Source organism: Takifugu flavidus, chromosome 20 (genome assembly GCF_003711565.1).
Source record: "Takifugu flavidus isolate HTHZ2018 chromosome 20, ASM371156v2, whole genome shotgun sequence".
Taxonomy (NCBI): domain Eukaryota; kingdom Metazoa; phylum Chordata; class Actinopteri; order Tetraodontiformes; family Tetraodontidae; genus Takifugu; species Takifugu flavidus.
The window spans coordinates 12,070,221-12,084,966 of NC_079539.1; the positions used below are offsets into that span (position 1 = coordinate 12,070,221).

At 43.1% G+C, this 14,746-nt stretch overlaps 1 long non-coding RNA gene and 1 pseudogene across 1 annotated transcript; one reads left to right on the plus strand and one right to left on the minus strand.

Moving 5' to 3' along the window:
* The first annotated feature begins 3,282 nt into the window (after window positions 1-3,282).
* LOC130517557 (uncharacterized) lies at window positions 3,283-6,283 on the plus strand. The gene is made up of 3 exons (XR_008947745.1): window positions 3,283-3,474; window positions 4,246-4,457; window positions 5,463-6,283. It is a non-coding gene; the product is annotated as an uncharacterized LOC130517557 (long non-coding RNA).
* Window positions 6,284-8,533: 2,250 nt separating this feature from the next.
* Window positions 8,534-14,346, minus strand: LOC130517640 (uncharacterized; annotated as a pseudogene).
* Window positions 14,347-14,746: the final 400 nt, after the last annotated feature.

Genomic DNA, 14,746 nt, shown 5'->3' on the forward strand with positions numbered 1-14,746 from the left:
GTTCAACAGAAGCAGTAGACACAGGGATGGTCACCGCCAAACACACAAATGTATATAGCTGCCTCATGCTCTCATTCAGATTTTTCTGATGAAGGAAGTCAAGGAGATCAGTGGGATATTTTGGTATTCCCGAAACTTCTGGGGGTCGAGGAGGGTGACAAAGATCAGTTTTTCGTGGTCTTGGAATCTGGTCTGTGTCTGGCAAATAATATTGTCCAGAATCCTGCCGTGGAGTTGGCGGTAGTGCGCGCGAGGATCTTGCACTGGACCTCTTCGTGCACTCGGAGCGCCCGCGGTGCGTTCAGCAGCCTTGTTGAAAAGTCCGTCTTGAAAATGGTTTTGACAGTAAATCTGCAACCAAATCCATTTCTTCTCCTACTTTAGCCACTGTGGGTTGACAAAACAGCTATTAAATCAACACAACAATATCTTTGCTTGTGCAGCTCGCTACAGATGCAGTTTGCTAGCTCTGGCTAGTACACTCTCTGACTATCCAATAAAAGCGTGTGAATACGCTGACGTTTCCATACGCCTGCTAGAGGGCCTTGGTGTCACCAACTCAAAATCTGATTGGTTGAAGCAAGAGTTTGATCGACATTTATTTTATGCTACAGGGCCCGCAGAACTGATTGTGAAGGCCTCCAGGCAGATTTCTTTGACCCTGGCAACAAATAGTGGCTGAAATGTGATTGGTTAAATGCTTAAATATGAAAATACACGTCTGGAAACAGCGCAACCAGAGGGCTAGCAATGAAAGGAAGAGGACAGACCATTTGGAATTATTTAATACGTATTCATGGACAAAATATAATTAACATCAGTCTGTGATTCAGACCCTAACCCTAACCCTGACGGCCCACCACTGGTAATTTGTAATGTTAATGTTGGAATACTCACCAGTACTTTTTATAATTATCAGCTTTATCTTTGAAATTGCAACAATGCAAACGGCTTTGGTTGGACTTGCAGCTTGACTGACTCAAGGACAGCTTGTTAGCATATGCAGTTTGTTATGTGCTCAATTGATTTATGACAGCACGGTGAGCTCTTCCATGCAGGGCTCAATATCTGGCCAAACGTCATTTACCATTTCAATGTCTGCTGCTCTGCATATAAACCAGCAGCATATTTTGCAGTATATGTTCATGCATTTTAGCTGATTAAGAAATTAAAAAGACCTACATTGAAGAGCAATGCAGTCACACTTTAATAAACATTTCACTAACAGTCTCTGTGTTTGTTGGCAAACATAAGATGCAGGGAATCATCAGCTGTTCCAGGTTCAGCTCATTTTTAGGTTATCTAGTACATTCATTTCTGTTTTAAAGCTTCAGTCCAACACCTATAAAAATGTATTCAATTGTTCAACCAAAGATTGGATGAAATGTTCGTTTGAAGTTAATTGAGTTGATGTTGAAGCTGAGTGGACAGCTACGAGAAGGAATATCCGGTGCTGCTGCCAGCATTGAGCTTGGGACACAACTGCACACCTAGGTGGTTGTGATGAACAAAATATCATTTCCTATACAATGCAAAAACATATATTTGAAAAAAACAACCCAAGAGTTTCTGAGGCTGCTGTGATGAGATGGACACCGTTGTATCTGTCATTGTGGGTTAACAGTGAATGGACACTCAGAGAACACTTCAAGTTCCCTGCTAGTCACACGCTCAGAAAAGTCCAATCACCAGGCTCCTTCTCCAACCACATGGCTGGAAGAGTGGCTCTGTGCTTCCATGGAAATAGACACATTAGTTCTTCACATCAAAGCTGTTCAACAGATCAAAATATCTATGGTGATTAGCTGAAAGAAATGCCTTGACTGCTGTTCACCGTGTGCAAGATTCCAAATCAGCAGCCGACAGTGGTCATCTTTACGATGTTTTCATCCACTGTTGCTTTATAAATACGCAACAAAATAAATGAGTGGTTTTGAAAAGCAGAACAGCACCTCAGCACTTTTGAAGCTGGTATTCTCAGCTCTCTCCCCACCAATCTATCCACAACTGAGCGACTGATAACAGATCTTTTAATATTACTCTCTTCAATATCAGAGAATTGTGGAGGTGCCAGGTGGGGATATTGAGTGAGAGCTGAGAGTTTGTGCTTTCGTTTTGGCTGGACATCAGAACTTATTAGACAGATAAATGAGAGGTGGGCTTACATCGGAAACCAGCCTCTTTCAGTGTCCATGTGTCATTTATTCATCCCCTGAATACTGGCTCAATCTGATAGCGGTCAGCCATTCACTGTGACCAAGTCTCCACATTTTGACCTGCATGAATGTTGTCAGAACACACACTGAAACCATTGTGTGTGCAGCTTTCATCCATTTTGTCCTGACAACACATGTAGGTTTTATTTAATCAATCCTTATCAAATAAGCCTTTTTAATCCATGTCGTTTTTAAAAAAAAATTTGTTTAGAGCAATTTATTAGAAAATTAGTTTGTATTTACATTTATGGTAAGAAGCCTCTGGATAGAAGGCGAAATGTCTTCAAAGAGAAGAAACACAATCCACTTGACAAAGAAAACTACCTTGGATACATGTATGGTGCACAGCAATAAGCATATACTGATCACAACTGTTTCAAGCATCTTTTTGGCTTTTTCAGACTATAATTACAGTTCAACAAACCAAACCATAATAATTTAAGCAGTGTGTCCATCCAAAACAACCTCTTCAGTTATGTAAGATATTTATGGAAAGGTGGAACTCACCAAAAATCTGTTTTCTACAAGACCACACTATGTTCTTCTGTGAAAGTCTCTTTCATGGAGTTTACTTATCATAATTGTCAATAGATGAATCAGTTTGAAAAAAAAAAAAAACTTGCTTCATGTTGGTCCTTTACATGTGTGTCAAGAAGTCTTTAAAAGATTTCCGAAGACAAACTAACAAATGAATAAATGTAATATTTCTCTCACATATGGGCTGCTGTCACATATCTACAGTTACAGTGTGTGTGTGTGTGTTTTTTAACCCCAAAAACACGGTTGCATATGCTGCCAAACTTTCTGCACTTTACTGTTCATGAAGCAGCGTTTGACAGGCTTCATACTTCAGATCCATAATTAGACTTTTGATAAAAAATACTTCTGAAGATGTTTCATCTCATTCTTCAGGCTGAAAACTCAATCCTGTGCATCTCTGCCTAATTGATCTTGGAGGTAGACCTTCACTGTGTGTTCACAATCTGCTGTGACAACAAATATCTGCATTGGCCCACACTGAAAGTGCACGCCAAAAAGACATCCTTGACCAGTTTCCTGTAACCATGGAGATAGGAAGTGGTCTCCAGTCACATCCCTGGATTGTGTGTTCGGGAAGTGAACTGTTTCCTGAGGCTTTCAATGGCTTCCTCCCACTAGCATGTCCATAGGATTCAACATTTTATCCTGAAAAGTCATGAACACATTAATTTCTCTGTTTTCTCTGTGAACGTGACTACTGCAACATCAACAGATATACGTAAGTTGGCAATCCTTTGCTCCTTTCTTTATCGCTGTGTGTAACAGTATACATTGAGACATTGTAAGCCTTCCTTCTGTGTGTTTTAGTTTCAGTGTTGTAGATGGGAAGGAGGCATTCAGTGCATTTTTGTCTAGGCTCAAGGATTCACCTGATATGTTTTAAACAGAATAACAATACAGCACCAACTATTTCAATAGAATATTTGCTCATTAACTGAATGATTACAACAATTATTAAGCACTTAAATACGGGAATTCCAGATAGAAACAACTGAAAACTTACGCAACATCAATGTCCAGAGAAGAGTCAAGATTCTAAAGGTCCATAAGGGTGTTTTGGTGGGACAGGAACTTTGAAAAACCACATGTAACATAACTATTTCTAACATCAATTATTTTTGAGTGGCTCAAGACTGAGCTCACGGTTTGTGATCACTGTCCCTGAATGGCCACAACACCACTTACTGAAGCTTTTGAACACATGTATTTACTAATCAGTCATTGGCTTCAGAGATGGCTGGAGAGATTAACATAATTGTTTAATGACATTGAAGAGTTACCAGTGCCAGCAGAAACAACCCATTTACATGTTACTGCAGCAAGAACACAGAATTTGGGTTTGGGTGGTCATTTTAATATATTTGTTATTTTACTATCAATTTAGATTTGATATACAGTCAGTAATGTAGATCATATGATAGATAGATAGACAGACAGACAGACAGAGGGACTGGTGTCATAAAAAACTGATCTCCAGATGTTTCCACAGTCCATCACAAAGCATCTTCCACTGGTCCAGGCAGTCGTGAATCCTAAAGAAGGTATGGATGGACCAGTCCAGTCACAACAGCCTTCCAAGAGCTGCACATCGACTGGGAAATTATGCTGGAGCTTAGACATGAGGGCATCCATGCTCTTGCTGACTCTGGCTGGAGTCGTAATCCTGCTGCTGTTGTACAGAATGTTACAGCTGAGACACAGGTGTGTAGCTTAGGAACATGGTGACCTGTCAGAGTATGGGCAGTGGAAATCTATAAAATTGCAAATGTTCTTTGGTTCCTGAAACATGCAGGCTTCTACCACAGCAATGGTAACCTTTTAGCAAACATAAACCATTGTCTTCTGAATGGGTCTGCTGTGAATTGATATTAAATACAATTAAGGTCAGAATCAACCAGAAGGTTTATCTTTGTGAATAAAAAAAGGAAAAAAAGCATGGCATTCTTTCAACATAAGATTTATTTAATTGCTATCTTCTTGTGCAGTATGTATTTTCCCTGCTTTTGACAGTTTCTATCACTTATTGTTTGCCACGCCAATAAACTAATTATTACATAAATCTGCCCGGTAAAGCATCGTTATGGTTCCGAATGGGTCATGGTGGGTTTGTGTCTGTATTGCTTCATCAGTGAATGGCACCTCTGCAGACCAGTGGAGCTGTGATTCATTCGCCAAATTACATAAAATCCAGGTGTTTAGGTCTTAGTCTGTATTTTGTTGTAAATTTTAGCATTTTGACAAGGGGGATCTAAGTTTCTTATTTATCAATTTAACGTAAACAAAGCTGTTGCTCATATAGCCTTATATTTGAACTAAATGGCAAATGGAACACCTCATCTGTTTTTCATATCAGTGCTGTCTGTATCCAACTACGACACACAATTAGTACAATGGGAAATCTATATGATCCGGCATGTATATGCCTTACTGGAGCAAAACTAGACAACACGTGCCAATTGTTTTGGTGTACAGTGCGCAACAGTGAACAGAAGTGTGAAAATTGTTTATTGCCTTTCTATAAAAAATCATTCCTACAGAAAGAACAGATGTGGTATATGTGGTAAATAATTGGCTTCCTCGACTGCAAAAGGACCAAAAGGATTCTTAGATCTTCAGTGCATGATAGCTAAGCTCATGTCTGAATATTTGAGCTTCATTTCAGTACAACCTTCATAAATATATCAAACTATGTCCTGTGTCCTGCAGGCTGAGGCTGGCGAGGGCGAGAAACACCCTGGAATACTACAGCTTTTTCCACTGTGCTACCTACACACTCAAACATCCACAGCCAACTCAGGAGCAATCAACCAAGATTCATATTCCTGAAGCACCACCACCTCTCCAAAATGCAACACCTAGTGTAATAGTAACACTCCCACCTCCTCCAGAGGACCCTCCACCCCCACTGCAACTCCCACAACCTCCTGTAATGCCTCCACCCTCTCTTCCTCCACCCCCACCTGTACATGGTTTGCCTTTACCTCCACCTGTAATCCAGTCCACTCCACCCAGCCCTCACCTGTCATGGGGGGCCTGCTCAGACGCGGACGTGTACTCTCGAATCGGAGTTTTCAAACCCTCAAGACTGTCCAGTCTGTCCAACCATTCAAAAGTCATCCTATTTGAGCACTCGTCTCTCTGACCTCTGCCGCACGATGAAACTCCACAGATGAAACGCACACATGATGAGCTGCATATGAGTAATCTGTTAGTAATGAATCAATTTGTTCACTTATGATGATCTGCCAGCTGTACCTGCCTTCAATGGAAGGACTGTCTGTTTGAGAAAATAAAAATAAAATATTAATCTAACTACTCGGAAATGGTATTAAAACAATGTGGATATAATAAATGTTCTGCAAGTCATAATGAGCAGCTGCAATAATGTCACCTTAAGGGATATGTCAGTAGTAGAAAAGTACATCAGTACTAAAATCTGACTTGATTTGAGACCTTTCTTTAGGAAATTAATGATTTTCCTATTTGGTTTGGCTGATTAGTTAAATAAAAAGTCAATGTTTTCAGAATGTTCAGTGTCCCTGTACTTTGTTCCACCCTTTGAGCCACAGTTGCAACAAATGGGTGTTTATTTGGGATACTTTTTGTTAAAGAATGTGGCCCCCTGTGAGAAATTAACACTGGAGGGAGGAAGTCCCGCAAAACCTGAAGAAATGTGGGACCACTTCTTGGCACTTCTTGTGGTCCACTATGGATGAGGACATCATCGGGCTCCTGCTGGTTTCCTAAAGCCCCAGGAAACCAGCAGGAGCCCGATGCGATGATTTGTGCTGACACACATTGGACAGGCTGTAACAAAGCGGTGAATGTCCTCATTCACATTGGGCCACCAGAAGTGCTGGGGGAGCACATCCCTGGTCCTCAAGTTGAGATAAGTGAGCATATTGCTGCGCGTCAGAACAGAGAGGTTAGGAGGTTCACCAGACGTGCTGGGTGCTTTCCTTGTGTATCCTCTAATCAGCCCCCCCAAGTTTAGTGCTGACAATGCAGGAGGACAGTAGAAAGGATTCAGGACTTGCAGGACTTTTGTCATTGGAGAAAAAAAAACATTAGATCAAAAACTAATATTTAATACAGAATCTTTCATACTTTTTGGGGTACAGATTTATGGCTCTGATCTGACTTGGGAGGGGGCATGTTAACAGATGTTGAGTGACAACATTACAATGAAGGCTGAGACCATCCCAAAATCATGTTGCCTTCAGGGAACATAGTTAAAGTCTCAGTCTCACACTCTCAGTCTAATTCAGGGGTGGGCAAATCCAGTCCTTGAGGGCCGTATCCAAGCCAGACTTTCAAATCAATCTTTATTAATATAGCGTCTTTTACAATCAAAATTAGACACTCCTGCTGATGGCTGGCTGGGTAGAGAGAGGAGAGGGGGGAGGACAGGTAGAGGATAGAATGGAGAGGAGAGGAGAGGAGGAGAGGAGAGGAGAGGAGAGGAGAGGAGAGAGAGGAGAGGAGAGGAGCAGGACGGGCACAGAACACAGAAACACATACAAAAATATACTATTTATGCAAGCCACCGGCCGAGTGGGTCAGCGGGGCCAGAGGTCATCATGCAGCTCCGAAGGCGGCGATACCTGTAAATGAATACAGAAGGGAGGGAGGGGGAACAGAAAAACTACAAGAGAATCAGCATAACTAGTCTGCTTGATGAGGAGAGGAGAGGAGGAGGAGAGGAGAGGAGAGAGGAGAGGAGGAGAGGAGAGAGAGGAGAAGAGCCCATGACCCAGTGGGGTGACAGAGGCCTGTCAGGTGATCATGTTTCTGGACCCCGGCAGCCTTGGCCTATAAAAGCATAGCTAAGATGTTAACCTAATGATTAGACGACCCCCAAAGTATGATAATTTGTCTGTCTATAATAGTAACTGGAACTACAGAATTAGTAACAATAAGCTTTTTTAAAGAGGTAGGTTTTAAGTCTGATCTTAAAAGTAGAGCTGAAGTCCGCCTCCCGTACCTGGACAGGGAGCTGGCTCCATAGCAGGGGGGCCTGGTAGCTAAATGCTCGGCCCCCCATTCTACTCCCAGAGAATCTGGGAACCACAAGTAGATCAGCATTCTTAGAGCGCAGCGGTCTATTGGGTGGGTAAGGGGATAATAATGTGTCACTAGCTCCTCCAGGTAGGATGGAGCTCGGCCTCTGAGGACCTTGTAGGTCAAAAGAAGGGTTTTAAAAATTATTCTAAATTTAACGGGAAGCCAATGAAGAGACAGTACAGGAGTTATGTGATCTCTTTTGTCAATACCTGTCAGAACTCTGGCTGAGCATTTTGGATCAGCTGGAGGCTTCTTAAATAGTTGTTTGGACACCCTGATAATAAAGAATTACAATAGTCCAGCCTGGAAGTAACAAATGCATGGACTAACTTTTCAGCATCATGTCACGTCAGTAGCTTCCTGATCTTTGTGATGTTCCTCAAGTGAAAAAAGGCACTTCTAGAGACTGTTTTAATGTGTGAGTTGAAGGAGAGATTTTGGTCAAAAGTTACTCCTAGATTCCTCAAAGAGAGACTAGATGTTAATGAGATACCATCTAGAGTGATCATGTGATCTAATCTATCCTAGAGAGGTTCAGGATGAAACACCATGACCTCAGTTTTTCCTGAGTTAAGGAGGAGGAAATTTGAAGACATCCAGGACTTCCTGATCCTTTATGTCTTTAAGACAGGTCTAAAGCTTCACTAACTTCTCTGTCTCCTCTGGTTTCATGGATAGATAAAGCTGAGTGTCATCAGCATAACAATGAAAATTTATCCCATGCGGCCGAAAAATGTTCCCTAAGGGAAGCATGTACAAGGTGAAGAGGATTGGTCGAAGTACAGAACCTTCAACCGTCACCACAACCTTCTCAAGAATTTTAGAGATAAAAGGAAGGTTGGATATTGGCCTATAGTTTGCTAAGACATCAGGATCCAGTGATGGTTTATTAAGCAACGGCTTAATCACTGCCACCTTGTACGACCGGGGCACATAACCTGTCACTAAAGAACAATTGATCTGGTCCAGGATAGAACTGCCTATCAATGGTAAAATATCCTTCAACAGGTGTGTTGGGATGGGATCTAAAAGACACGTGGTGGTCTTGGATTTCCGAATTAGCGATGACGCCTCAGAAAAATATATAGGGCTGAAAGAGTTTAAGGGCTCGTTGGAGAACCTGTATGTTCCCACAGTCAGCACATCTGGTGATGGTCCAGTTGTTGGGATGGCCTGGTTAGCTTTTTCTCTGATAGCTAGAACTTTATCAGTGAAGAAGCTCATGAAGTCTTCACCACTAAGGGAAGAAGGAATACGTGGATCTAAAACACTGTGACTCTTGGTTAATTTGGCCACAAAAAGAAACCTGGGATTGTTCTTATTTTCCTCAATTAAAGAAGAAAAATAAGTTGTTCTAGCCTTATGGAGGGCCTTTTTTGTAAACTAATAGACAGTCTTTCCAGGCTACATGGTAGTTGTCTATTTTACAAGAATGCCACTTCCTTTCTCGTCTGCGCGCTTTCTGCTTGAGGGTCCGAATGTGTGAATTATACCAGGGGGCACATCTCCTCTGATTTACTATTTTCTTTTTCAGGGGGGCAACAGAATCAAGCGTGATTCTCAGTGAGGTTGCTGCACCTTCAGCAATAGTCAACCTCAGCAGGGCTAAGATTATAATGATTGATCCCTAGGGAAACACACGGTGGTCCTGGGATTAGCACAGGGATCGCTTCCTTAAACTGAGCTACAGCATTATCTGAAAGACATCTGCTATAGTAAGACTGTGTTCTGAGGATAGAAGAATCCTATATAATTTATAATTCAGAATCATAAATGTAAAAGTGATCAATGAATGATCTGACAGGAGTGGGTTCTGAGGGAACACTGACACATGTTCTACCTCAACACCATACGTCAGAACTAGATCTAAGGTGTGGTTGAAGCTATGAGTTGGTTGGTTTATCTGCTGGAGGAAACCAACTGACTCAAGTAATGAAATGAAGGCATTTCTAAAGCTGTCTTTTACAACGTCAACATGGATATTAAAGTCTCCAATGATAATGACTTTGTCCGTTCTAAGGACCAAGTCAGATATGAAATCAGAGAACTCAGATAGGAACTCTGAATGTGGCCCAGCAGGAGGCCGATAAACATCTACAAACAAAAGTGGCTTTTCCGCCTTCCAGTTCAGATGATTGATGCCAAGAGTCAGGCTTTCAATGGAGCCATTTTTTGGTCTAGGATTAATTAATAACTTGGAGTGATAGATTGCTGCCACTCCCTCTCCTAAACCAGTAACACGAGGAATATGATAATTAAGATGGGTAGGAGGAGTAGATTCATTTAAGCTAACATACTCCTCCTCCTGAAGCCAGGTCTCAGTAAGACTAAATAAATCAATGTGATGATCCGCTATCAGGTCGTGCACTAACAGGGATTTACACAAAAGAAATCTAATATTTAACAGTCCACACTTAATTGTGATATTAGTTTCTCCAACTTGTGCTTTAGTATTAATTTTAATACGATTATGGTGATTGACCGCTCCCCTGCTCTGTGCTTGGTGAACTTTCAACCGTGGAACAGAGACTACCTCTATAGTGTTAAATATATTGTTGTTGGTGGATGAGGGTTCTATGGAAGCAGCAGAGAGGTGTATAAGACTACAACTCTGCATCCTGGTCTGGACCCTGGATTGTCAGGTCACTTTGGGTCTAATAAAATTAGCCAAGTTACTAAAAATGAGAGAGGCACCATCCCGTGTGGGATGGACACAGACCAGGTTTTTCCCAAAAAGTGCTCCAATAGTCTACAAAGACCATCTGGTTTTCAGGGCACCACCGTGACAGCCAGCGACGAAGCGACGACATGCGACTAAACATTTCATCGCTGGCCAGATTGGGGAGGGGACCGCCCTGACTAGCCGGCTGCTGCCGGGGGACCGCTAGCTGTAGCTACGCTAGGCGGCAGCTAGCTTCTCCTGGCTACCTGACGCAACTCCAGCTAACTCCAAGCTAAATCAACTACACTTTCTGCACCTATTCCCTTCACTAAAGGAGGCAGAAGAGTAACTAAACATTTCACACGCTGAACAGACAAAGACACCGGGTGAAACAGATGGCGAGGCCATGCTAACGCTGATAATTGGCGGAGCCCTGTATTTGTTTAATATGGGTTATTTCTCACTGTTATCGGGTGACTAGAATGTCCCAAGTGTTCAAATTTTAAGTAAAGTGAATACAACACACCGTGCACAGTGCAACCAACGAACGATTGAGAAGACAGGAAGTGACGCAATATGTTATCCAAGCAAGACTTTCTGTCCTACAGGTAAACACTTTCACCTGGGGTTCCATTTACCTTGGTGAAAGCTGTTTCTCCCTGGTAGGATGCAAAAGCCAGACATTGGCTGTTTCCGAAACCACCCTCTATACCCTACATAGTGCACTCAATAGTGTGGACGCCATTTTGAAATAGTGTCCGAAATGTTAGTGAGCATCACTGTACCCTATGTAGTGCACTCAATGTATCCCACAATGCACTGCGAAAAGTAGTGTACAAGCAAGCACCCTAACTCGTAAAATGTATTCCATCAGCCTTTACAGTATCACGTGATACCGACGGGATACATTTTTTAATGTAGTTTCTACTGTGCGGTTTGATATATGAAATTTTTGGAAATAATTTTTTTTCAGTAGGGGTCCAATATGATCAAAATTAAAATATTAAAACATAAATGTGTAGAAAAAAAATCAATCAAACTTCACTGATCCCCCGCCCCTCACTTAAAATTGTTCTTCGGAATCCTCCTCACCAGGCGACAGAATCTCAGTAAAAGAATATTTACAAAGATTTACAAAGTAGCTCTGGATCAATTTTTTGATGAAAAATTGCTTTATTATATGTTTTCACTACAGCGGAATATGACTTGAGAATGTGCCATCACGTCTTGGCTTGAAAACGTCAAGGGACACTAATTATTTTAGGTAATAAGTAATTATTATTGTATTATTATTAACATTAATATTTCATTTTATTATATAAAGTTAATTATAGGGTAAAATATTGAATTTTCATAAAATGACCGCTGAATGTATTTCTGATGGGTTAAGATAATGAAATGGACCTGGCCACTTTTCCCGGCGACCGGTTCGTAATTATTACCATATTTTCACAACCATAAGGCGCACTGTATTAAAAGGCGCAGTCTCAGTTATGGGTGCTATTTCTGTATTTAAAACATACATAAGGCGGACCGTATTATTAGGCGCATGCTGAAACATACAGTAAAAAATGACAGTGAAACAGTGAGTTTCGACACATTTTTTGAACAAAATATTAATTCTTCCGCCACAAAACCATCAAACCACCCCGGGCATGGCTGACTTGGGTCTTTGGGAAGTAGCCCAAGCCTGTTCTTCCTGTTGCCACGGCCCCAACTAGTGCCTTTTGCCTTAGGCGTGACTCAGCCACATCCACTGCCTTTTCTGCCTTCCACTTCCTTCCTGTCTTCACCTCAATCCCGGCTGATGACACCTTGCAGTCCCTGGAGTCTTTGTACTGTAGGGCTTCTCTTGTGCGTGCCACCTTAAATTCTTCAGTAAGCCCACTGAAGGGTAGCTGCAGGGTGTTCCTTGTCCCGTACAGTGCAGCGCTGTTGAGGCTGCGAGGAAGACCCAGCCATCTGCTCAAAAAGCTGCTGATCTTCCTTTCCAAGGATTCCACTGTTGTTACTGGGACTGCATACACGAGGAGAGGCCACAGGACTCTGGGAAGGATGGAGTACTGGTAGATCCAGGCTTTAAATCTACCAGGCAGGCCAGACTTGTCCACCTTAGTGAGCCACCCTCCAAGCTCTTCTGTAGACTTCTGGATAGCAGCAGTGTCCTTCAGGCTGGAGTCAAAGAGCTTTCCCAGGCTCTTGACTGGTTGCTCCGTGATTGATGGAATTACGGTTCCTGAGATTGAGAATCGGAATCTGTCCACCACTTCCCCCTTCAGTACCATGGACCTTGACTTGGTGGGCTTAAAACTCATCCTAGCCCATAGGATGAGTCTTTCCAAACCCTGCAAGATCCACCTACACCCTGGGACTGATGTTGTTGTGACGGTAAGGTCGTCCATGTAGGCTCTTATGGGGGGCTGTCGAACACCTGATCTGGATAGAGGCCCTCTGCACTCCACCTCAGCCGCCTTTACCACCATATTCATCGCCAGTACGAAGAGAACAACGGAGATGGTACAGCCTGTTATTATTCCTTTCTCAAGGCGATGCCAGTCTGAGGTTACTGACCCTGAAGTGACCCTGAGACTGAAGTTATTATAGTAATCCAGAATCAGGTCCTTGATCTTACTGGGAACATGGTGTAGGTGTTGCGCAAGCTCAACTAGCCTGTGTGGGATGGACCCGTAGGCGTTAGTCAGGTCCAACCACAAAACCGCTAGTTCTCCTTTGCTCTCATGGGCCTCTCTGATGAGCTGTGTGACTACACCATTGTGCTCTAGACAGCCGGGGACTCCAGGGATCCCACCCTTCTGCACTGAAGTGTTGATGTAGTTGTTCTTGAGGAGAAACTCGGTCAGTCTTCGGGAGACGATGCTAAAAAACACCTTCCCTTCCACACTCAGTAGTGAGATAGTCCGAAACTGGTTGATGTTTTTCGAGTCCTCCTCCTTGGGTATCCAAAGTCCCTCAGCACTCCTCCACTGGTCGGCTACTCTCCCCCTTCACCTTTCAAGATCACTTAAGCTTGGCACAGATGCCGGAGAATTTCTGGACAGCGCTTGTAGACAAGGTAAGGTACACCACTGGGGCCTGGGGAAGATGCAGAACGGGCTGCCTTGATGACTTCCTTCAAACTAGGCTCTGCCAGCTTGAACTCTGCCGATGGTGGGGCAGGGCTGATGAGCGCTCTGTTGGGTCCTAGGTCTTGACCCCTTAGTGGGTCACTCATGGTGTTTTGGAGGAAGCGATCCACTTCCTCCCTTGAGCGCTCAAGTTGGCCACTCCGCTTGTCCCCGAGCAGCTGTTTAGAAAACCGGAAGGGATTGGCAATGAAGGCTGCTCGCTTCCTAGCTCTCTCTCTCCCGCGCCTCCTGTGCCACTCTGCTCTGCGGAGAGTTTTCAACTTCTTCCGCAGGATGTTATACAGCTCTTTTAAAGCTTGCTTGTCCCCATCAGAAGCTCTCTTGAACTGTTTCTTGAGGGTTCGCAGCTCCTTGCGCAGTTGGTGTATCTTAAAGGACCTGCGGTTCATGGTGTAAGAGGTGGTCTCAGTGTTGCCCTTCTCGATCCGTCCAAATCTTTCTGAGCCATAGCTAACGATGATGGTACTCATCGCCTGGAGTCTGCTGTCGACATCTCCTTTGGCTGTGGCTTGGATGATGTTGGACACATCCTCATCAAACTGCAGCCACTCACTCCGTCTATTTGCTGGGGGCCACTTAATCCGCTGCTGTTGAACTACTCTGTTAGGGTTGGGAGGCTCCGGTACGTGGAGGGACTGGGATCTGTGGGTTGCCTCCTGTCCGGGCTCCTCCTGTGTCTCACCAGGTCCAGGACCTGTGCGTTGCACCTCAACCTCCCGCTCCAGACATGTTTAAACATCTGAATCCATAAGTTTTTCCACTGGGCCAGGACCCTTTTTAGGTGGAAATAAATAAATTATAAATTATTAAATAATGTTGTTATCTTGAAAGACCAATTACTGCTGCATCACCAAGGCTCACCAGTACAGCCAGAATATACAGGCAGCTGAAATCAACTGTGTATTGTGTTATGCCCCAAAGTCCTGAAGAAACTTTCAAAAGTATTATGCACCAGTACAGACGTCCAGGTTCTAAAGAAATCAGATTTAGCCTATAGATCCAACACAGAATTCTTTAACTCCTCCTGCCTCCAGGTGAAAATCTGGAGGAAAATGATCGGGAGACTAAAAGTGAGAATAAATTTTACACCTGCCTGTTGTCTGGACAGGCAGCCAGCT